The sequence below is a fragment of the Suricata suricatta genome, chromosome 11 (genome assembly GCF_006229205.1).
Source record: "Suricata suricatta isolate VVHF042 chromosome 11, meerkat_22Aug2017_6uvM2_HiC, whole genome shotgun sequence".
NCBI lineage: Eukaryota > Metazoa > Chordata > Mammalia > Carnivora > Herpestidae > Suricata > Suricata suricatta.
Window position 1 is genome coordinate 91,533,377 of NC_043710.1, and position 24,343 is coordinate 91,557,719.

Consider the following 24,343-nt stretch of genomic DNA (forward strand, 5'->3'; position numbering starts at 1 on the left):
AGTTGAGCGTCTGACTTCAGCTCAGGTCATGATCTCGAAGTTTTTGAGTTCGAGCCCTGCATCGGGCTCTGTGCTGAGAGCTCGGAGCCTGGAGCCTGCTTCAGATTCTGTGTCTCCCTCTGCCCCTCCCCTGCTCATGCCCTCTCTCTCTCTCTCTCACTAGCTCTCTCTCTCAAAAATAAATAAACATTTGAAAAAAACTAAAGAAAAATTTAAATGCTAAAGAGAGAGGCATGGCGTTTTCAAGTCCCCCATAACCTGGGCGGGGTATATAAATGTTGGGACCATGGGGAAATTATTTTCCCTTTACCTTAGGTAATTTGTCTTTCTTGTATTCCTTCTCCAGAAAGATGCTGGAGTTCCACATTCAGTTGTTCCCGTCTTTCCACGTCCATGGTGCTCCAGAAGGTCTGCCCTACAAGATCTAGAATACTATCAGATGAAATCAACTGGTAAGTCCTTCCCTGCAAGCTGAATGTTTTGGTTCAGAAGTGCACCAAGACAACTACAAAGGTCTCCTCAGTCCCCTCTGCTCCTGCCCAGAGAAAAGAAGCAAAACCTCGTCCAAAGCAGAAGTTAATGGTCTATAGCTTTTAGGCTGTCCTGGGAGGTCCCTTCTAGCAAGATGGCACTTCAAGGGATTTCCCGCCATTGCTGGAGAAATTTAACATTGTCAGTTGTATGAGCGTCTGGTGAGGCTTATTGTCTGCAAGAGGACTCGATAGGGCTCTGCAGGGTAAGGGCTTTCCTCAGCAACGCTTTCACTCTTCTCCTCTCAGAATAACATGCTTTTGCCACAGAATCTTAATGTCTCTCTGGGAGTGGCTTTATTGGGGCCTCACCTAGCGTGGGCTTTGCTGCCACCCTAGACACTTAAATTGGTCCTGGTAAGTTCACTAACCGCAGTGCCTGTATCTCTATTTAAAAAATTTTTTTTAATGTTTATTTCTTTTTGAGAGAGACAGAGACAGAGGGCAAGCCGGAGAGGGGCCCAGAGAGAGGGAGACACAGAATTGGAAGCAGGCTTCAGGCTCTGAGAGGTCAGCACAGAGCCCAACGTGGGGCTTGAACTCACAAACCGTGAGATCATGACCTGAGCTGAAGTTGGATGCTTAAACGACTGAGCCACCTGAGTGCCCCCTATTTTTTTTTAAATTTTTGGTAAAATATACGTAAAATAAACATTACTGTCTTAATCATTTTTGATGACATTATTCCAGCAGTATTGACTCTATTTCCGGTGCTGTGCTTTTCATCCTCACAACGTAGAATTGAAAGTATGTATCTCTTAATTCACCTTCCCCAATATCATCCCCTACCCCTCACAACTTTCCTTCTTTTCGAAGACGACCAGTTTGTTCTCAGTGCTTATGAATCTATTTCAGTCTTGTTTGTTTGTTTTGTTTTTTAGATTCATCTCCTATTTGTCCTCACAGTATTTGTGGCTGGCTGCTATCACTTAACACGGGGTCCTCAAGGTTCATCCATACTGTAACGTGTATTAGGATTGCCTTCTTTTTTAAGGCTGAGTAATATTCCATTTTATTTATCCATTCATCTGTTGATGGACACATGGGTCACTTCCACCTTTTGGCTACTATGACTAATTCTGCTATGAACATGGATGTACAAATACCTCTTCAATACCCTGCTTTCAATTCTTTTGGATGTGTAGCCAGAAGTGAGATTGTGGACTCATGGGTAGTTCTATTTTTAAGCATTGGAGTTACTACCACACTGTTTCCACCCCGGCTGCGCCATTTTGCATTCCACCAACAGTGCATGAGGCTTCCAATTTATCCATACTTTCTCCAATGCTTGTTTTCTGAGGTTTTTTGGGGGGTGGGGGAAGGGGTTAGCAAACCATCTTAAGGAGTGTGAAGTAGTATTTCACTGTACTTATAGTTTTCATTTCCCTAAGGAGTGGTGATGTTTTCATGTACTTCTTGGCCATTTGTATGCCTCCTTTGCCAAAATGTCTACTCAAGCCCTCTACCCATTTTGGAATCAAGTTATTTGTTTTCACTGTTGAGTTATAGGAATGTTTTGTATATTCAGGATCCCTTGTCAGATAGATGATTTACAAATATTTCCTTCCATTCAGTTGGTTGTTCTTTCACCTTGCTGGCCATGTCATATAATGCTCAGAAGTTTTAAATTTATATGTAGTCTGATTGATCTATTGGTTTTTCTTTTTCTACTTGGTTTTTGAGGTCATATTCAAGAAGTCATCGCCAAATCCAACGTCATAAAACTTTCCCCCTATATTTTCCCTTAAGTGTTTTATAGTTCTAGGCCTTACGTGTGGGTCTTTGAGTTATTTTCCATATTACCTGTTTTTATCCTTCCTTAGACAGTGAGTCTCTTGAGCCCAGAGGCTGTGGCTGTCCATCTGCATATTCTAGGCACTTAGGACATACCTGAAAGCATGGTAGGCGATCAGTAAATCATAGCTGAATGAAACAACTTTATCAGGCACAATGAGACTAATCCAAAGAATGTCTTTATAGTGATTTACCATCTCCATAATGGTTATAGCAGACTGCCCTGGGGACCCCTAAAGAAATCTCTGAATTAAGAAAGTAATACTACTTGCAAGGGCTTTTTGGCATTTTACGTATTTACTTTTTCCCCGAGGATACTTAATGGAATATTTGAATATTTGTTGTACTGATTGTGTTCTCATCACACTTGACCTTGAGTGCCTTTCTCATGAGCTCTGTGAGAAGTTAGCTCTATCATGATGAAACGGTGCAAAGAGATAGTTTCTCCCGTCCACATGGGTCCCCAGCACCCTGGGTCAGTCAGTGGAGGAGCTGGGCACTGAATCGACCTTGGGCAAATTCCCCACATCTCGGAGCCTTCATTTATGAAATGAGCAATCACATAGGAGAATCCTTCTGGTTCTAAAATTATCCAGTATTTCAAACAGAGGTAGAAATTCAACCACCTCTGGGAAGAAACGAAGACAAGCGTCCCCACAGTCTGGCTGGCAGGGAGGATCTGAGAGCCAGGTAGAGAGAAGGCTGGACCCCATCACTGACGTGACATTCCTGTGCACACCGCATGTGCTGCCAGGGAAGGCGATGATGTGCGAAAACAGTCATACTATTGTTATCATTGCATCGGGGACGTCTCCAGATCTCAAACACTCCAGAGCCAGTTGTCTTGTACGTGGACACGCGTGCGGCACCACCAATTTAAAAGATAAGGGGGCTCTCGGTCACACGGTTAGTTAAAGCCATGACGATCACCCCATCCTTAACCCCGCACATCCCACATGACTCCTGGTGAGTTTCAGCCATGTTTCCGAGACAGTTGTGACTTCGGCCCCCTCGTGGGCTCCTCCGCGAGTAGCCTGTGGATACTAGTGTCTGATTCCGAGGTCTCCCTTCTGCCACAGCCATTCCTGGACCTTTCTGAGACTGGGCACTGGGGCTTCTTCATGGTGCCAATCAAACAGTAAGGGCTACCAAGGGCATTGGGGAAATCTGAATTCTGACCTCTACTCTTCCATCTGAGTGAGGCTTAGGCCAGTGAGTTACCCTCCCTGGGAATGGGTTTTGACACGTGTCAAACAGAGGAGATTTTTCACCTACTCTTTTAAACAGAGAATTGGGTTGTTGAAAGGGAGAAGAGTGGAAGGAGCTACCTTTATGGAGTGCCTTCTGTGTACCAGGTCCTCTGCCGACTGCTTATGCGAATTATTGTTTAATGCTCAAAACAGTTCTGTGAAGAAGCCATTGTTAGACTCATCTTAAGATGGGAGACTTGATGCACAGAGAGGTTAGAGACCTGCTCAGAGCCACACAGCTTGTATGCAGCAGAGTCAGGATTGTTGTGGACAATAAGTGCACATTTTCTCCTCTTTGGGCTCCTGAGAAGGAGAATCTCAACCTCCTGAGCCTTCTGGCCTGAGCCTACCTTTGCTGAAGAGCAGACAACACCTGTTTTCCCCAGAAGCCATCCTTTCTAGAAAAAGAAGAAACTTTTGGTCGAATTGCCGAATGCAGAGTGTTGTCGGGGGCAGTGTAAAAAGGGCCCCAAAGATAAAGATCTAGGTGTAAGTAAGGCTTCGTTTATCTGTGATTCCAACTCACAGTCATTTCTTTTGCTCCCTCTTCCTTTTTCCAAACATATTCTTCACGAACGTGTTCTCACCGGGGGCGCTGGGGAGGGTTACGGTGTCCAGATTCCCACTCTGGGGCCCTGGATTCACAAAGGCCAAGTTGACGTCCATCTGCATCTGGCTTATTTGATGCCAGAAGAGTGCTGAGGTCTCCTGAGAGAGCCAGGAGAGATTTGCCTCCTGCAGAGGTCTGGATAAGCCCCAGCTAATCTCCATGGCTTCTTAAGGGCACACCTGCTTGTCCGCCAGCCAGCAGCCTCCTCGCTCATTTCCCATGGGATGGCTGGGGTCAGAGGGCCTCCAGAAAGCCTTTTATCCCCCACCGCCCCACCAGGCCCCCCTGAGCAGCACCTGGGTCCACACATAAGACTTTCTTTGAGGGGAGGTCTGGACGTTGCCCCTCCCAGAATGGGGGCCAGTGCCCTTTCCACCTTCTTTTTCAGGCAGCTTTCTTGTTCCTTCCTTCCAAATCAGCATTTAATTCACGCTTTATCATGCATGGCTCAAACTTCATCCCACCGGGGCTAAGCGGATCTGAATTAGTTTCTGGGCTGCTGAGCTGTGAACACATAGTAGGTGCTCAGTAAATAAAGGCGATGTCCGGTTATGATCTGCTCAGGAGTCCACGAGAGACCCACTGTCAGCTCTCCATCTTTCTCGTCACTGAGACACGATAGTAACACTGGTAATGTGACGTGTCAGAGAATTCAAGTCATTTCTGGTCAACCATGGGAGTTAGGGATTCTTTCCTCCCTCCTTTCCCAAATCACATTGTGCTCCTTAATTACCCTTTAGGAGTTGCTAGTAGTGGCGTTGATTTGTATTCTATGAGCATTTTGCTTAAGACGGGCTGTCAGGGACTGTTGTTTGATAGAGGAGACTCACAAGTGTTTGCCTTCCTTCTTTCTTTAATTCCTTCCTTCCTTCCTCCCTCCTTCCCTCCCTCCGTTCCTTCCTTCCTTCTTCCCTTCCCTTCCTTCCTTCTCCCTGCCTTCCTTACCCCCATCCCTCCCTCCATCTTCCTCCCAGCCTCTGCTTTTTGTATGTAAAATGGAGGCATAGATCAGTTTCAAAGAGGGTGCTATTAATGGAAATCTGTAAGGGCAGGGCTGAGAAGAGTCTCATTTAAAAAGCTGTGATCCTCTCTTCCTTTGAACTCACCAATTGTTCTGTGGGTTTGTAATTCCACTCGTCCCTAATTCCACTAATATTTGTTAAGCCCTTATTCTGAGTCCCTGGGCTGAGTAAGACGGGAGGGACCCAGCCCCATGGAAGCCAGTACACCCAGGAAGCCAGGCCATGGGAAAGACGTGCTAGAGCCATGTGTGGGTTGGTGGCGTTTTTGAGTATTAAAGAAGGGAGCGGGATAAATAAATATCAGTTCCTTTGATTATGGGCCCTACATCACAAGCTTATACATGTTTCAGTTAACTTCCCCAGATAGGCAGTGTCATCCCCATACGGTAGATGAGGAAATAGAAGTTCAAAGGCACTGAGTAATTTGCCAAGTTGGTTACAGAGCTAAGACTATAGCCGGGGTGATGCAACTAGTACTTGGAAGTCCAGGTGTAATTCGAACCCGGCACTGGATCTGAACAACCCTCGGGTTCTATCCGCTTCCATCCACACAGACAAGCAGCTCTAATGGAGACAGAGAATTCTGTGTAGGGAGTCACTTTAAATAGTTAATACTCCAAAGTGACTTTTAAAGGAGGGATACATGTCCAGATAATTTACCAGCTAATTGCCATTCTTCCCTTTCGGTTTGGGTTGTACACGTATCAGGGTGTGTGGTGACTTTCAACGGCAGGTTTTAATTACTTTAGCTGGAGCGAGGTACCTCTCCCTCTGCCTCCAGCATCTCGTTTGGATGCTTCCTGCTCCCTGAAATGCTGTGGCATTGTCTCTTGCTTGATATGTACACAAATGAATGTTCCACGCCTCCCTTTCCCCAGTGGAGTGCACAAACTGCAAGCAGATAGACACTATCTAAGAGGCTGCAACTCAGGGCCCATAATATTGTGGCAGAAAGTAGAAAATAAAACAGCCAGTGCTGGGTGCAGGATAATAGCATAATAGGATAAGTGTGAGAGAGTCAGGAGGTGGTAATGGCCCTGGAGATGTAGAAACTCCGGGAAAGTAGGGCGGTATAAAAGCGGAGACGCCATCTGTGGGATCCAAGCAGTTGTGAGAGACTCTGAATGACACAATATGGAGATCTATTATACAACACACCACACAGTAGTAAAGTAATCAGCTGGCCTCACAATTGTCAGGCACTCTTTGAAATGCCATCTTCCTGGCCATTAACGCCGGGGTAGCCATGGATAAATGGCAGGGTTATATATTGTCTCTTCCGTCAGCCAATCAACATTGCAGAAAGGGAGAATCCAAAACAATCGATGCCTCCTTCCTTCCCTAGGTGGACTCTGGACTTGACTAGCAGTGGCCACTCTAGATGCTCTCACACCATCTCCTTCAGGGACAATCAACAGGTAGAACAGGGGTGCCTGGGTGACTCAGTCAGTTGAGCATCTGACTTCGGCCCAGGTCATGATCTCACAGTTTGTGGGTTTGAGCCCCATGTCGGGCTCTGTGCTGACAGTTCAGAGACTGGAGCCTGCTTTTGATTCTGTGTGTGTCTCTCTGCCCCTACCCTGCTCATGATCTGTCTCTCGAAAGTAAACAAATGTTAAAAAAAAATTAAAAAACAAAACAGGTAGATCAGAAGCTATTGAGAAAAAAACTCCACTTTACTGAATGAGTGCATGTAGGTGCCAGGCGTGAGGGTTGGCATTTTGTGAAATGATCTCACTCGTTCCTCTCGGTGCCACTTTGAGGTCGGTGGCATCGTTCCGATTTTAAAAACAAAGACACTGAGCTTCAGAGAAGGCAAATGACTTGCTCCTCTTTGCCAGGTGGGGGAGCCAAGTTTCTCATCTGGGTCTGGGTGACTCCCAGGTTCCAGCTCTTTCTGCTATGACCGCCATTTCCCGGAGGTGGAACAGTCCAGTCCGTAAGTGCGTTACATCTGCTCATCTGAGGTCCTTTTCCAAAGAGGCATGATCCATGAAAAGTTCTGTGGACATGAAATGCTTCTCTTTAAGTCTCTGGAAATCTGAAATCCACCAACCAATCAGCCAATCAACTTTCAAGTAATTGGAATGATCCTTCTATATTTTGGTTTTAGGCAAAAGAGATAAGGGAGAGGCAAACCATTTAGTTTAGGATTTTAGACAGAGCATTAACTTCGTGACTTTACATTGATCTTAGTGCAGTTTTTCAGATCAATGTGCTGTACATTCTACTCTATTGACCTGTGATGGCTGAAGGTTACAATGATGACCCAGAGGGGTGGCAAGGACCTAAATCATTAAGAGGACCAGAGAAGTGCATAGAAGGAAGAGTACTGGGGTGCCTGAGTGGCTCAGTCGGTTAAGCGTCCGACTTCAGCTCGGGTCATGATCTCACAGTTTGTGAGTTCAAGCCCCGCATCTGGCTCTGTGCTGACAGCTCAGAGCCTGGAACCTCCTTTGGATTCTCCTCCTCTCTCTGCCCCTACCCAACTCACAATTGGCCTCTCTCTCTGTCTCAAAAATGAATAAACATAAAAGAATTTTTTTTAAGGCGGAAGAGTACTGATTTTGAATGTTTTAAGAAAATAGGCTTCAGTCCCCATGCAGCCATGTAGGTCCTGGATAACTTCACTTCCGTCAGCCTGGAAGGTGGGTGTGTGGAACCTCAAGAGGTGGTTGTGAGAAATTGATAAGCTAGCATGAGGACAAATCATCCAGCACGGGGGGTTGTGCTTCGGACCTGCTGAGTAAGGCAGAGGAATCATTTTTAATCACAAGTAAAAAAAAATTGACCAATCTAAATTGGTCATTTAGATTTTTTCCTTTTTTTTTAAATCACAAGTGCAACATCTGAGAAATGGGTCAGGAGGGTTGGGAAGACACAGCCCCTTTGCCTCAACAGAAGGGTCCTGAGAGTGTGCTCCCAATGCTAGTTTATCCCCTGAAGTCAACAACCCAACTTTCTCTGAGGAGACTTGGGCGAGGGAAGCAAATGGCTTCCACACCCTTGGCATTGCCTTGTAATCTGTCGTTCTGTGCCTCCACCCTCCGCCCAGACAGCTCAATGGCCTCTAGAGACATTGTGTCCTTGTTACTATACATCAAGAATAGGTCAAGGACACAACCGCTGACCCCAGCATGATGGAGACCATGAGGACGAGAAAGGCTTTGAGAAACATAGATTTATTTACAAGTGAGCCCTATGCAGAGCTATGTGGCATTGAGTTAAGACCACTCTCTGACTTTGTAGTGAGTCAGTCCTGGCGTGAGTCCTGGGTTTACCACTTTATAACCTTGGGATGTAGGGAATGTGGCTCAATTTCTTCAAGTCTTAGTTTCCTTAGTAGTAAAATGGACCTGGCTTATGTAATAAGTCCTCAGTAAGTTTAAGTCATTAAATGCAATTTGCTGTCTGTTTATCCTACTGTTCTTAACTTCATTTAGCTACCTCCCAATCTCTTCTGAGGCTGAGGTATAGTTTGTCCTCATCATTCTCAAAATAGCTCACACTCTCAGTGTTTTCTACTTGAATTGGCCAGATGGGCGCTAACCTATTTGGGGCTTCTCAGTGGGAGACAACACAACAAGTATGCCTGGTTCTTGCTATTTCTCTGCCTGCCTCTCTTCCTTATTTTCCCCTCCCAGGGAGAGGATATCACAGGGGCAATGCCAAGACGGTAGATGTAGGGCTTCCATCAGGAGCCCTGAGCACAGAGAGCATTTTATCTAAATTTGCAATGATTTGTTTCTCACTGCAGACATTGCTCTTTAGCATTATTGATCTCCTCTGTCTACTGAGCCACGTCCGATGTCTTTGACCCTGGTTTGCACCAGGAGCAGTCAAGGGGCCACCTGAGACTGTCTGGCATTGTGATTAAATTCAGTTCTTCTTTATGTTTGCCTGTGCTGCTTTGTTCTGCCTGGAAATGGTTTATGCCATTGCAGGTGGAGTCCAAAGTGCACATGACTTTCTGTCAAGCTTTTCACTCTAGTAATGGCTTCTCTTGGTTGGAATCCCCTTCTTGAATGGCTCCCACCGTCCCAGGGAGGGAAGGGCTCTCAAAGCTTGCATTTATTCTCAACGAAGTTGCCAGTATAATTTTGGAATGAAACTAGGAGGGGTTGGAGAAGACATTAATTAATCAGCACACAGAAACAGAAATGATAGTGTGAGAGAAAGGAAAAGGGGAGTCTAGACCAAAAGTAGGGATGCCATCTTTTTCTCCATATTTCTTCTTAGAGTTGAAATTTTCCTGAATTACTTTTGAGGGGATTAATGAGAAAAGATGTCAAGAGAATTTTTTCTTTACCTTTACCATTCAAAATACATCTAGCAATATTAATCTCCCCAAATTGTTCTTGCCCATCAAACATCTCTACTCCAGCTTGCCACATTTCATGAGTACAAACCTGTTTCTTTTCTCTTTTAATTTGAAGCCAAGTCACCTGCCCTTTATTTTGTCTCACGGTTATTGCTTCCAAACATTTTGAAGCCCTAGGGTCACTCAAAGAGAAGAGTAATATCCCTGGGGAAGGTAGACCAGCCCTGCTTGAAATATTTAATTTTCATGAGAGCGATGATAACTTGAATAAGGAGCAAGTATATTGCAGAGAATTAGGCTCCTGGTCCACCGAGAAGGGATCAATAAAGGCTCTCTGTGTGTGGTGAAGTAAATCAAAGAGTTGGGGTAATTACTTAAGAAATTTCCTCCAAAATTGCTGCTCAGGAGGGGCTTAATTTGATTGCTTATTTCAAATTTATTGTCCATTCTTCAACTCAATCGGATTTCACTTGTGCAGGCCCAACGTCTGTCTGTCTGTCTGTCTGTCTGTCTGTCTGTCTCTTCCCCCACCCCTCTCTCTGCATTTGTGTGTGTATGTATGTATGTATTTTTCCAGAAGGGTGGAGATACAGTGATGGTCCTCTACCAATAGTCTCATTTTTATTCTAAAATCCATTTCATTGTGGAACTGGCCATATTATTGAAGTTGTTAATAAATCAGTGTGTTCCATTATGGTTCCTAGAAGGCGAAAGACAAATAGTTGGCTATCACACCACAACCCTGAATGGAGTTGTTCTCTGTATGATAGAATCGTTTTGTGTTTTCACTGGCATGGCTAGCACCAAGCATCCCAGTACATCACATGCACTCTGTTGCTTTAGCTTGTTGCCATGACAACCTCGATGTTCTCCCACAGAAGCAAAATTTAAATATGTATCTATGAATTTGAAGAAACATAAAACCCTATGAGCATCAGTCTGTTCCATGTAACATTCTGAGATGATTTTCATAATATCAATTAACTGGATATAATTTCGTGAGATGCAATCCCTAGTTAATCTTTTCCCCAAAAAGTACAAAATGATCAGGCTCTTTCATAGGAATATGGGTGAATGCCCCATTTAGTTCTTTGTTATCTCTTGAATGGATATATATGCCACTGTATTAGGCTCAATGTATTAGTTAGGTAATGCTCAGACAACAAATAGACCCCACGATATATAGATTTAAAAAAAATTAGGCGTCCATTTCTTCCTCTTGTATTAGTCCAATACATTGCTTCTAGTCCATAATAGTTTTCTTCCATGCAATGATTCCTGAGCCCTTATCAAGATGACGCATCTCACCATACCACGTTTTGCACCCGGCTGATAGCGGGCAAAAGAGAGTGTGGATATGAGTGTGTGTGTTACACAAACCTCAAGGTGAAGTATGTCTCTTCCACTCACATTCCACTGACTGAAACTAGTCCTGTGGCCACATCTAGATGCAAACAAAGCTGGAAAAATGGTTCCTGGCTTGGGAGGAACTTCTCAGCAGCAACTCTGTGTTAGAGAGGGAGAATCACGAATTTTAGTAGGTAGCTAGCCAGTTCTGACCTTGTGTAGTTAAAGAGAAAGAAGAGGAAGACATGCTTCCAACACATGAAGGGTTCACAGCTTGGGGGGAGAACATCATGGAACATGTATGTGCCGTGGTAAAGGGGTGAGCTGTGTGACATGGGAGTGATTACTTCTGCTTGGGATGATTGGGAAAGTGGGTGTCACTGCCTTTAGAGTGGCTGCACCTTGGACTGATAAAGAGGATCGTCTTATAGTAATTTTTAAATAAATAGACTTGCTTCAAAGCATGTGTGTATGAACAGAAGGCTGGAGGAGATGGGAATGAAGAGGAATAATTAGATAATGCCGTTGTCCCCGCTGGTTCTTAAGCGATAAGCCTGTATTTCTCCTTCGCTCTCCACTTGCCTTATCACGAGTGGGTGACCTTGATGAGACATTTTCAACACAGTATCTTTGGTTCCTTTTAATCTCCTGTCAGTTGCTATCACTGTCAGCATGACCTAGCTCCAGTGAAAAATTCAGCTTTCATTTCAGCCTTACCAGGAATGCTAAATTATGAGGAAATGTTTGGATGGGAGGAAACTATAAACACTGTGGACATATTACTTAAGGGGTGATTGAAGGAAACTGAGATCTCTGCCTTCAACAGCACAAGGACTAAGAAGACCTGTATTTTTTTGACCTTCTGGATCTTTCTATGGTCTGAGTTGATATAACTTGTCACTTGAGCACTGTCTTACTCTAACACTGATTTCTGTCGTCCTTAGCCAGGTGAATTGCAACAGACATTTACTTATCTGGATTAGGAATGACCTACAGTTAACAGTTTACCAAAAGGCACAAGGCTCCAGACATAACTTTCAGCGGGGCAGGTGTGTAGTTGTAGTGTTCTTTGAGGTCTGTCCATGAAACAGATACTGAAATGAAATGATCTCCGTGAAAACGCTTTGAAAAGTTACAGTGATTTCAATACACATGAAAGAAGATACAGAGTAATTATTACTCACAGTTTATTTTATTTTGTATAAAGTTTATTTATTTTGAGAGAGCACGAGATCAAGTGGGGGAGGTGCAGAAAGGGAGACAGAATCCCAAGCAGGCTCCACACCATCAGCACAGAGCCCAGTATGGGACTTGACCCCACGAACTGTAAGATCATGACTGGAGCTGAGATCAAGAGTAGGACGCTTAACCTATTGAGTCACCCAGGAACCCTTATCACCCATACTTTAAATGGAGACTTGCCTTAGTGACATTTATATGAAGTGCTTCAACCAATCTTGCTCACCTAAGGAAAAGCAGGATTTGTATGAAACATTTTTCATGATTCCATGGGATGCTAGTCAACCATAGTGAGTATGGCAAGAGATTGACATAGGTAAAAAGAAAAAAATAAGGCATTGTCCTCAAATATTTGGATTTTAGTTTACAAGACAACCAACAAACATCAAAGAGCTGATAAAATATGAATGCAAATGTTTAAAATAGATAATAGAAATTGAGGCAGGTCTTCAGACAACTGGGTCAAACACCCTTACCTATGAATTACTGTACATTTTTATATATTTTGCTTGGTTTTCATATCTTGGCCCTTAGATTCTTGTGGTGGCATTGCTTCTCCTTAACTCCCAAATAGTCAATCACTTGAAAGCTTAAGCCTTTGTTTGTATAAACCTGTAAGTGCAGAGCTGAAATGAGGTCCTACATCTGACATTTTCCTAGAGGTCTTGGATTCTAAGGGTACGCCCTGAGGATCTATGCTTTTTATGATGAATGCTTTTGATATACCTCACATTTGATTAATTGCACGGTAGAAGCTTAATTATGATGTGACCCACTCCAGTCCCTCCCCATCCCAACTTCCTTCCACCCGACTTTTACTTGCCTAGACTTTACTCTTTCCACATCCAGTACTTGGAGTAGAAACTGTATAGAGACACCAATGAGGGAGACTTGAGGTCCTAGACCTCAAAAAAGACCAAAGATCTCCTGCACTCTTTTAATTTATATCTGTTACACTAATGACGTACTGGTTGAGCAATACCATCTTTTTACTGAGGCTTTATTTTCTGAGTTGATTGTTGATAGACCAGGTGACCCTGAATTTCTAAGGTATGGTGGGCTCTAAAATTACTTACCTTGACTTTGCCCAGAGAAGGACCTCAGCTAAGATTTCACAAATGACAGATATTTCATTTGATGAACTGGGGCCGGGAGAGTTTATCATCAGATCACTAGGGTCCACAGAGTAGACCCTTGGGGCTCAAGTGGCACAGAGGACCACTGCAAGGTGTAGGGGTCACTCAGAATACAGTTGACTATTATTTCAGGAGTTTTTCCATGTAATCAACAGGAGGTCTCTTCAGGTGGAATAGAATGTTCTAATGATGTCCACATCATAGAATAATCTTGCGATTTGCCTGTGAGGTCACTGAAGTATGCAAGTTCACAGTTGTTAAGTGATATTTGAAGACATTAACCTGAGTTTCCAACAACCGAAAGGCTTCCTCATAGGGTATTCTTGACTAAAGGCCATTCCATTTGTGTGGCCTCCGGAGTCCTGCCAGTAGGAAGAACATGCTGTCATTTTCTCTCTCCCAACTAATGATAAGTTTCAAGAAGAGCTCTGAGTGGCTGACGTTAAAATCAACTAGCTAATGTAGATAACAACCAGAGTTTTAATTATAGCTATAGCAAATTTTTACATTTAGTGTTGATGAGGAGCTATAGACATTTAATTGCTTTGATAATAAGAAAGCAACCTACAGAGTTAGAAAATAAAACCTTCTTTGGTATTACATATATAACCAATTTAAAGCCTTTCTCAAACCTGATGTGCCCCCAATCTGAAGATGTTTGAATGTGGATTGATAATCAGTCTGGAAAAAAGTTGGGACCACTGACTGACACAGAAATCTAGTAATAAATTCCGATTCTTCTCTTTCTTTTTTGTGTCAGATTCCTTTCTTCCCTTTTAACCTCCATTCTTTTTTTTTTCCTTCTACTATTCTCTTACAACTCTGATCTATTCTCCTATACATATAGTCATCTTTTGATTAACTGTGACAATTAAAAATTCTAGACTCTCTTCACCCATTATTATCACACATATTACTAATAGGGAATGTGTGTATCTGGGGGCAAACTAATTATGGATTTATCTTCAGCAAAATCCATCTTAGAGGAGTGTGCATGTACCCATGTGCGTCTTTGTGTGTGTAGAGAGGAATTACAATATTAATCAAACAGACATTTTAGAATGATCATCTCTAAACTTTTCCATAGCAATGCTCCTCTACATTTGGGACCAACCATCTCAAATACATTATGCTTGATATCTCTCTGGCTTTAGAAATAAGTATAAAATGCGTCAATCATAAATTGGTTGTTTTAAAAAATCCCAGAATGCAAACGTGTCTTATTATTCAGCGTCACATTGTTTCTGCAGCTTGTCCGGACGAGGCTGTGTCGCATCTTGGGCAAATAAGCTGGTGGCTGTTTTTAAGGGCTTACCTAGGTATCTGCTTATCTAGCCAGCACTTGGCCAATGGCAGTGATAAATGATCATGTACTTCCTGGGAGCACAGTGTATTTCCAAGGGTCAAGCACACTGAGTGGCCTGTTGATGCTCTGGAAAGGCAGACTCAGGAGGCACAAGACAGAACAATGGAAAAAGCTGAAAGTTCAGTAGGGGAGCAGATTGGCCCGGAGCTGGGAGGTGCTGCATAGCAGGACTCTCGTGCTTTCTAACAAACAGTCTTTCACAGCAGCTCATGAACTTGGTGAACACATAACCTTGGGACCTGATGGTTCAGAGCCTTTGAGAGGGCTCCCAGTCCTCTGTAGCTGCTTATGTCAGAGTGAAATGTGGGGGAAATCCTGGAAGAAATCTCCTTCATTGTCCCTGAGACACATTTTTGTCATCTTTCTCCCTCAGAGGCATTTTCTGTAATTATCTGCTTTGCCACTTAAAAAACCCTTTCCTGGCATTCACTAATGAAGCTCACAGTTCCGTGGGTTATGCGCCCCATTTTTCAGAGCCTGGGTTATTAGATGCAGAGAGGTTAGGGTAATTGCCCAAGAGCAGACTGTTTCTATCTGAAATGAACCTAGACATTTAGGATGCTAGTTCTAAAATGGTATTCCCTTTCTGGGTCTGAATTGGAGTTCTCTTACGTATGGCTTAGGGACCCATTTATTTATTTGTTCGACACATGTTTACTGCACATCTTTTTATACTAGTTAGCTGGTAGAGAAATTAAGGTACGTATGATGTGGTCTCCACCATCAAGGACTTCAGACGGACAGAAGAGAGAGACGTAAATAGAAATAATTTACAAGATGATGAGACTAATGCAGTAAGGGAGGAACAAGTGAATAGTGCAGGTGACCGAGCCCCAACTCTGCCTTGGGACTTAGGAGGCCAGAGGAGGTGGTCAGAGTCCTGAAGGGTCAGTAAGAGTTTGCCAGGCAGTCCCAAAGGGGGAAGTGGCATTCCCATCATGAGCTGTCCAGGCAGCATCCAGCAACATCCTTGCCTCTTTTCCTAGATCCATCCTTCCCGAGAAGGTCAGAAGGAGCTCCTGTGAGCTCTCACTGGCCCTCCATATCAAAAAATCTCTCTGTCTCTGTTTCGTCTTCCCTCTTGAATCTGAGGCAGAAGCGCGTTCCTCTCTGCCGAGGCTCTAGTCCCCAGCTGGGGCCACCCCACCCAAGCCGTCCACGTTCTCTGCTCATTCATAAATTGTCCACAACTGCCTCCCGCACCTTCGCTCTTTCTCTACGTGTAAGTTCCATTCTGATAACAAACAAAGGACTCTTGTCTGGGACGGGAAAAAGCCTTTGAACTGACATTCCCCTCTTGCCTCCCTTTTGTTACTAACCTTTTCAAAAGGGAAGTCTACAGTGACTGGCGTCGTTTCTTACCATCCCTTGTCATTTGGCTCTACCCTCTGCCCTCCGCGGAGTCTGCTCTCTCTCCCGTTACTGCACTCCTCACTGTGCTACATCCTAGCTGTTCTCAAGGCTCCTCTGCCTTTATTCACTGTGGTCCTTGGCATGACCAGCCACTACCTACCCGCTTTCTTCAGAGCTCTTTCCTCTTGCTTCCACGAGGCAGCAGGCTCCTGCTTTTCTTCACTGTTCCCTTGATTTCCCCATTTGGGTTTGATAAATCTCATCAGCTCTTTTTTGGGTACTTTCATGATTTTAATTTCTCCAGAGACTTACCATACATCAGGCTGCCCTATAACATTCTTTTCAAGGGTTGTGTTTGAGTCATTATGACGAGAAGGAGCCTTCCAGAGTGGTTGGGCGTACAGCGTGAGCCACACTGCCTGTGTTTGAATCCTGGCTTTGCTGTGTGGCCTTGGGTAAGTTACTTAACTTCTCTGTGGCCAAATTTTCTTACCTGTAAACTGGAGATGATAATACCTTTCTTCTAAAAAAATTTTTTTAATGTGTATTTATTCTTGAGGGGCCAGGGGAGAGGGTCAGAAAGAGAAAGAGAGAGGGAGACACAGAATCTGAAGCAGGCTTCAGGTTCTGAGCTGTCGGTTCTGAGCTGTCAGCACAGAACCTGACGTGGGACTCGAACTCATGAACAGTCAAAGTTGAATGCTTAACTGGCTGAGCCACGCAGGCACCCCAATAATACCTTTCTTAGTGTTCTTGTGAAAATAGAATAAGTTAAAACACCTGAAATGCCTGGAATGGTGACTGGCCACATGGTAAGAGTCTAAGAGTGTTAATTAGCTGTATTTGTATCTACCATGTCACCAGCTCCAGAAGAATATTAATATTACTTATACACATTTATTTAAAGTAAATAATTATAAATAATAAGCATCTTATAACTTCATTATTATTATTGAGAGCTTACTATTGTCAGACTTTGACCCATGCACTTTTCTTGCATTTAAAAAAAATGTTTATTTTGAGAGAGAGTGAGCTAGCCAGCATGGGGAGAGGCAGAGAGAAAGAGAGAGAGAGAGAATCCCAAGCAATCTCCACACTGACAGCATGGAGCCTGATGTGGGGCTTGATCTCAAGAACGGTGAGATCATGACCTGAACCAAAATCAAGAGTCAGATGCTTAACTGACTCTTCTTGCTTTCTCTCCAGTATCCTCACAACTACCTTAGACATGGGTGCCATTATGATCTCCATTTTGCATATTAGGCGACACAGTCTCTGAGAGGTTAGGTGGCTTGCCCAAGTTCAAACAGGGTGTGGTGGAGTGGACCCGGCTCCAGGGTGAAGGTTAAGAACCATCTTAATGACTGCTCTTTGTAGGTGTGTTATGTGCCAACTGGCTGTCACATTCAGGAATGTCCCTGTCCCCACAGCCGTGACAAACTTAGCTCTCTCTTACCCTCTTACTTTTTCAAGTTAGAAAGTTTTACAGAGTGATAAAGCCAAAGTTGGGATTGTATTTCTATTACATTTTAAGTGTCCGGAGCCAGGGGGATCCTATCTCTGACTTATTTTATGTGCGTTCCACAGCATCTGAAGGAACTCTGTGCTCACATGATTCTTACTGATCCACCCAACAGGCAAGAAGGTTGGACAGAGCCAGATTCAGTTATAGGACCTTAGTCACATTCTGCCTCACACTCATCTTTACCTGGCCCCTCCTTCGAGAAGGCTTCCAGGATCCCACCCCCTGCCACCACCCTACTTCCTTCTACCTTCACATCAGAACTAGAAACCCTGGCCTTGGCCATCTTCCCAAGGCCATGAGTACTGTACACTGCTCCCTTACAGGAAGTAATAGGGTCCCCTTCAGTGTCGACCACTTAACTCCTACTCCTACCACAGGTCAGGGACCTAGTCGATCCTTTTTATATTCTTTGTACCTAGCAGTGCTTGGCACTTAGAGGGGTCTCAATAAATACTAATCCAGTAAGTAAGTGAAGGAGGCTTTTTAATAAGTTTCTGGGTCTCCCTAAGAATTTGTAGATGGCAGAAGCACTGGATTCCTTGGGGGGGGGTCTTCGCATAGGAACAGGGAAAGATTTAGCCCCTCTGTGGACGTATTTCCTGAGTGTGGATGGCAGGGAGTACGTGGTCCAGCATTCTCTAGTTTGGCTAATGGGGTTTGTGTCTCTCAGCTCTGCCTGCCCTCTCTCTGTGGCTAGTCCAGGAGCATCCATCCACATTGCCACCTCCACCCAGCTGAGTTGGCGATGACGCCAATGTCTGTAGACCTTTCGGCCACACCTCTTGGCTGAGCTGCCTTCAGAAATGAGCTCCTGTTCCCAACCCCCCTGTATCCCCCAGTGAGTCCTCAGGTGTGATTTATCTCCACGGAACTTTCAAATCAAGAAATATTGTCAATTTTCCTGTGTGCCAGTTGCACTCACTGTAATTATTTTTGATGTGTTTGTTTTCATAAAGCCTTCCCTTACCGAAGCCCTGTGCATACTTTTCTTCATTCGGACGAAGTAACCGGGGGAGATTAATAATAATGTTGGCAATGCAATGAATGATCAGTAATATTGCTGAGCATCTGGTACCAGAATCAATACTTTATATGTTATTTCATTTAATTCCTAAGTCATGACTGATAGTCCTCTAGAGTTGGTGCTCATTGGATTTGAATCCTGCTTTACTTACCAGCTGCATGACTCTGGATAACTTATTTTGGGTTCCTGCACTTGTTTCCTTGTAAGAAAAAGGGGGCATTCAACAGGAAATATTCCATAGACATGTTGTAAGCCAGAGATGGGATAGTACCTGTCAAGTGCTAAGGACAGTGTTGGGCACAGAGCAAGTATGGCACATATTATTATTATTATTATTATTATTATTATTATCACTAACCCTAACAGTAAACCCATTACCAACTGTATTTTTTTTTATTACCAACTGTATTTTGACAGGTGAGTAAAAAGAGAGGCTTGAAGTCTGGATTCAGGCTCTGTGTGACATACCTACCACCTCTTGGGTATTGGCAGTCATACGTTCTTATTAGATTGGACTTGAAGATGTGGGTCCACTGGTCTTAAAAAAACAAACGAAAGCCTCCAACATGGTATTTGATAACTCAAATTCTCTTTTTCCCAGGTGGTGTGTGCCAAGCCTTCTGATCTTTCTCCCTCATCCCCTCCCCCCTGCCAGACTATAGGAATCAACTTCTCGGTTTGTAGGGGCAGCATAGCTACCCGCTATGGTTGAGCAGCCACATCCCTGCCACCGACCTTCCCACCAGCTGTCCCACCCTCTACCTGCTGCCAAGTAGCCCTGGAAGAATCATCCAAGTGATTTCCTGTCCCCGGGAAACATCAAAGCCACCCTCTCCCTCTCCCCATTCTTTCTACTGAATGCGCCACTGGTTGGCATAAATGGAGGCGAGCTCTCAGTAGCCCCAACGACCTGGGGGGAATTCAGGTCCATAAGAGGGGGGTCTCAATGAGTGGGGGCAGGGAGGTGAAGTCTCACGTGATGTCCAGGGATGTAGCCAGACACTCAGGCCCTCAAAGCACCCGTGAAAAGGCCAGGAGGTTAGGTTGTATAATCACATACCCAACACCCTGCGTGGGTACCAACGGAGAGCCTGCTGCCTTGCGTTATTATTTCTGTATTGTATAATAATCAGGCCACTGTTTTGAGATCATGTCAGAGATAACAAAGCCTAGAGGCCTCTTCTGTTGCTGAAGAACCAATCAACCTAAACTAATACCTTAATGACCACTTTTCCCAACGAGAAAACAAATTCAGGCGAAAAAAAAAAAAAAAGAAAGAAAGAAAAAAAAAAAAAGAAGAAGCAGGGCGCTGAGAAGGACCTTGTCTGGTCAATGAAAAGAAAGAGACGTCTGCAGCCATGGCAATGGAGTAGGGATTACTTTGATCTGGAAAATAGGTTGCTTTTTTTTCCCCCTCCCCTCCAGTGCTTTTTCTCAGGCAGCCAAGAGATGCTATTGAGTTTGACGAGTGAGCTCTTTCAGAATGAAGGGGCACCTCAGAGGAGAATTGAATGGGTGCTTTCATGGACAGCTACTTTAATAGTCTCATGTTTGAAAAATATGCAATTAAAGGAAATACTATTACAAATAGCCCCTATTTGTTGCCTTAAAAATGCTATCGATTAACTCAAAAATGAGAGAAAGGTGTGCAAGATTATTATGTTAAGTGTAAACTGTGGGTCTTAGGAGGGAAACACATACACACATAGACACACGACCTGGGTACAACCCCCGAGGAGGTGAGAGGGGGGCCGCACGTCATGAATCCCAAGCTCTTTATTCCTTTACGTATTAAAAAAAAATGACTCTGTGAGAAAAATCTGGCCCACCACCATTTTTAATCACTTTCTTTGCATCACTACTGTTAATAAAAATGAGAGAGTTACCGGTTAAGATTCGGTTTCTTGTAAAGTTAATCAGCGGCTGTTGGCTGTCTTCATGGGCGAGGATGTTGATTTTTAGTGAACGCTTTTTGGGCATTTAAAATGAAACAATGCAGATCCTGGCAGTTTGATCTTGTGGTTTCCACTGATAGTGTCTCTACCTCGCAGCCCCCTGCCAATTCCCTTTCCATCCTACCACCTGCCTGCTCACAACGTCCTCGCCCCCTCTCCGATTTTGCGCTGTGTTAATTGGGACACATTCAGCAAAACAAGTGCATGCATGTCTTTAGTTGGAAGATAAAGGAAGACTTCGTCCCTCCCCGGATAGATGGAAACATCTCTGGCTATTCTTTTAAGAGATTTCCAAAATCTTTGTCCAGGTAACCGGCCTCGTTGTCATGGCAACAGCAGGATGGTTCTTGTCTCTTTCTCTTTTTTTTCCACTCTGCCTTCATGGATTTATTTAACACTTTTATAACTGACATGTAACTGATAGATAACTGCTCCTTGCAAATGTTTCTGTATGCTGGTAGAAAATCAGACGACTGCGGGGCTACTCACTATTTTTAGGCATTTGATTTGTTGTTATTGTTGTTGTTCTCTCTGCAAAGGTTGACCAGAGCTCTCTGAGTCCCCAGATTGTGTACAAATTTGCAGGTGCAGAAGAGACTAGCTTTTTTGCTTTTTAGGCTACAATTTGATAAGCGTTTATGATGAGCTAGGCATGGGGCAAAGTCTTTTGTCTGTATTTAATCCTCAGAAACAACTCTAACTGTGCCCATTTTACAGATGAGAACCTGAATTACTGAAAGGTTGAATGATGTGCCAAATGTCACACGACTCGCAAAGGGTTGGGCCAGGAGGCACTTCCAGATCCTAGGGTCCAAGGGTGACTGTGTCACAGGTGTTTGAAACAGGCTTTTCAGAAGTCACCTACCGCTCTGCCGAGTAAGAAGACAGAGCCAAGAAGCCAGGCTTTTTGAGTGGGAAGGATTTATATTAGACCTAAGGAAGTGTGTTTTTGGAAAAAGGATGATTTGGCACTGCAGGGGGAGGCCAAGGGAATTGTGGTATCTTCCTAGGAGTTTAACAGTACAGCAATGTCTTTTCTGGAAGCAGAGAGATGAGCTAGATCTTTGGGTCCTTGTGATCTTTCTGGATCCCCTCATTCCACGGGGTGAGGCAGGGTCAGAGGTCTGCTTGCTGATGCACAGCAGGGACCACACCAGGCCATGAGGATAGGCGGGCAGGGACAGGTGGGCCCCCCAGGGCTGAGTTACTCCGCTCTGCCTTAATTAGAAAATGGCTCTGTGTCCATCTCTGGAGAACCAGAGCCTCATAGGGAACTTCAGAGCCTTACAGAAAGTTCCTTCAGCTTCTCTATGCAGCTGTTTAAGTTCCTCCTGTGTCCTTTATGTGTGCAGGGCCTTTGACCTGGACCATCCTTTCTCCCCCTTCTCAGTGACTAACCTACCTGAGAGGAAGTCTGGAATATGGGTTCAAGGGGCAGGCTCTGGGAGCCAGCCTACCTGGGTTTGAGTCTTCCTTGTCCCACTTACCAATAACCTTGGGCTAATTATTTGACTTCAGCCCCAGTTTTCTTAAACTGGGATTTCTTAAAATGGTATACTGATAGCATCTTCCTCACAGAATCATTGAGAAAATTACACGAGGTGGCACATTAGAAGTCCCAGAAAGAGAGGACACATTGGCTAAGTATTTATTGTTGTTACCACCACACAATCCTTAAAAGTTCAGGGTAAATATCAAACTTGCCAAATAATCTTCTCATTGCCCCAAAGGCTGGGGTGGCTGCTGTCTCATTGTGCTTCTTTTGCCCAATACGTTTGCTCCTTTGTCTGGGTTCCCAGTCATGTGAAGAGGTTGGTTGTGCTTGCTCGTGCACAGTGTCTAGTTTGGGCATCTTTGCCTGGAGTGGCGTCAGGAATGGGAAAGCCAGCTTGGACTTGAGTAAGGCAAGAAAAGTTTTGTTACGGTCTGCAAGTAATTGCCTAAGAAGTGTCCTGTTATGGGCGCCTAGGCAGTGCAGTCAGATAAGTGGCTGACTCTTGATCTTGGCCCAGGTCATTATATCGAGGTTCATGAGCTCAAGTCCCGCATCAGGCTCTGTGCTGATGGTGTGGAGCCTGCTTGGGATTCTGTCTCTCCTTCTCTCTGACCCTACCCAACTTGTGCTCTCTCTCTCTCTCAAAATAAATAAACTTCAAAAGGAAAGAAAGACATGTTCTGTTAACCTAGCATAGTCTTGGGCACTGGTGGAAAGAGAGAGATGACACATTGTACACAATCAGTCCCTTCACAGAAGAGCTGGGCTTCAGGACACATCTAAGACATGATTGACAAATTAATACAACAATAGACAGTGATCAGTATGAAATGGGATTTTGTTAGAGTGATGTATCCTAAAGCCCAGGCTTTTGGTGAACCTGACAGGCTGCGAAGGACTCAGTAAGTCAGAGGAGACTAATTCAGGAAGAGAGAACAGGAGTAAACAGCCCAGAGCTGCAGACAGCCAGTGAGCGGATGTGGAATGGGGAGGAGGGTGTGGAGGCTGCCCTGGAAGGTGCTGGGTTAAGAATTCACAGCTCTGTAGGAAATCATCTAAACAGTCATCACCAGCAAGGATTTGCCCAAGTTTTACTGAGAAACACTTGGAATATATCACTGTATAAGTTGAAAGCACACAGCATGATGGTTTGATTTCCATATATTATGGAATGATTACTACAATAGGTTCAGCTAACATTCACCTTTTCTTATAGACACAATGAAAAGAAAAGAAAAGGAAAGAAAAGAAAAGAAAAGAAAGCCTTCTTGTGATGTGAACTCTTTACTGTCTTATCAACTTTCTTGTATATCATACAGTAGTGCTGACTTAGTCATCCTTCATCATGTCCCTAGGACTTATTCACCTGAAAACTAGAAGCTTGTATCTTCTGACCACCTTCCTCTGTTCCTCTCTCTTGCCACCTACCCTCCACCTCTGGTCACTCTAAGTCATATCTCTTTTCCTAGGCGTTTGGTTTTGTTTTTAAAATTTCACATATGAGATCATATAGTATTCTTCTTTGTCTGACTTATTTCATTTAGCGTAACACCTTCAACGTCCGTACATATTATTGCAAATGGTAGCTTTTCCTTTTTTTTAAATAGCTGAATAATATTCCATTGTATATGTATACCACAGCTTCTGTATCTGTTCATCCATTGATGGACACTTAGGTTGTTTCCGTACCCTGGCTACTGTAAATAATGTTGATATGAACATGCGGGGCAGGTGCCTTTTCAAGTTAGTGTTCTCATTTCCTTTGGATATATTCCCAGAAGTGGAATTGCTGGGTGATATTAATCTTCTGAGGAGTCTCCATGCTATAGTCTCCATACTGGCTGCACCAATTTACATTCACACAAGTGGGGTACATGGGTTTCCTTTTTTCCACCTCTTTGCCATAATGTTTTATCTCTTGTCTTTTTGATGATGTGATGGCCATTCCAACCTGTGTGAGGTGAACTCTCATTGTGTTCTTGCATTTCCCCCAAGGACTAGTGATATTGAGTAGTTCTTCATGTACCTATTGGCCTTTCATATATCTTCTTTGGAGGAAGGTCCATTTGGGTCCTCTGCCCAACTTATAATTGAGTTACTATTATTATTTTCAGTTGTATGGGTTCTTTATATGTTTTGGATATTAACCTGTTATAAGATATGTGGTTTACAAATAGTATTTCCCATTCTTTTTTTTTTAAGTTTTAAAATTTATTATTATTTTTATTTTATTTTATTTTTTATTTATTTATGTTTTTATAATAGTTTATTGTCAAATTGGTTTCCATATAACACCCAGTGCTTCTCCCCACAAGTGCCCCCCACCATGACCATCACCCCCTCCCTCCCTCCCCCTCCCCTTTCAGTCCATGGTTC

At 43.8% G+C, this 24,343-nt stretch overlaps 1 long non-coding RNA gene across 5 annotated transcripts in view; it reads left to right on the forward strand.

Annotated features, from left to right (window-relative positions):
* The window catches only part of LOC115306962, a 210,771-nt gene that overhangs the window by 73,478 nt on the left and 112,950 nt on the right, over positions 1 to 24,343 (forward strand). For all 5 annotated transcript variants that reach the window (XR_003915509.1, XR_003915510.1, XR_003915511.1 and 2 more), the window contains exon 2: positions 347 to 452. This is a non-coding gene — a long non-coding RNA (uncharacterized LOC115306962). The remainder of the gene's footprint in view (positions 1 to 346; positions 453 to 24,343) is intronic.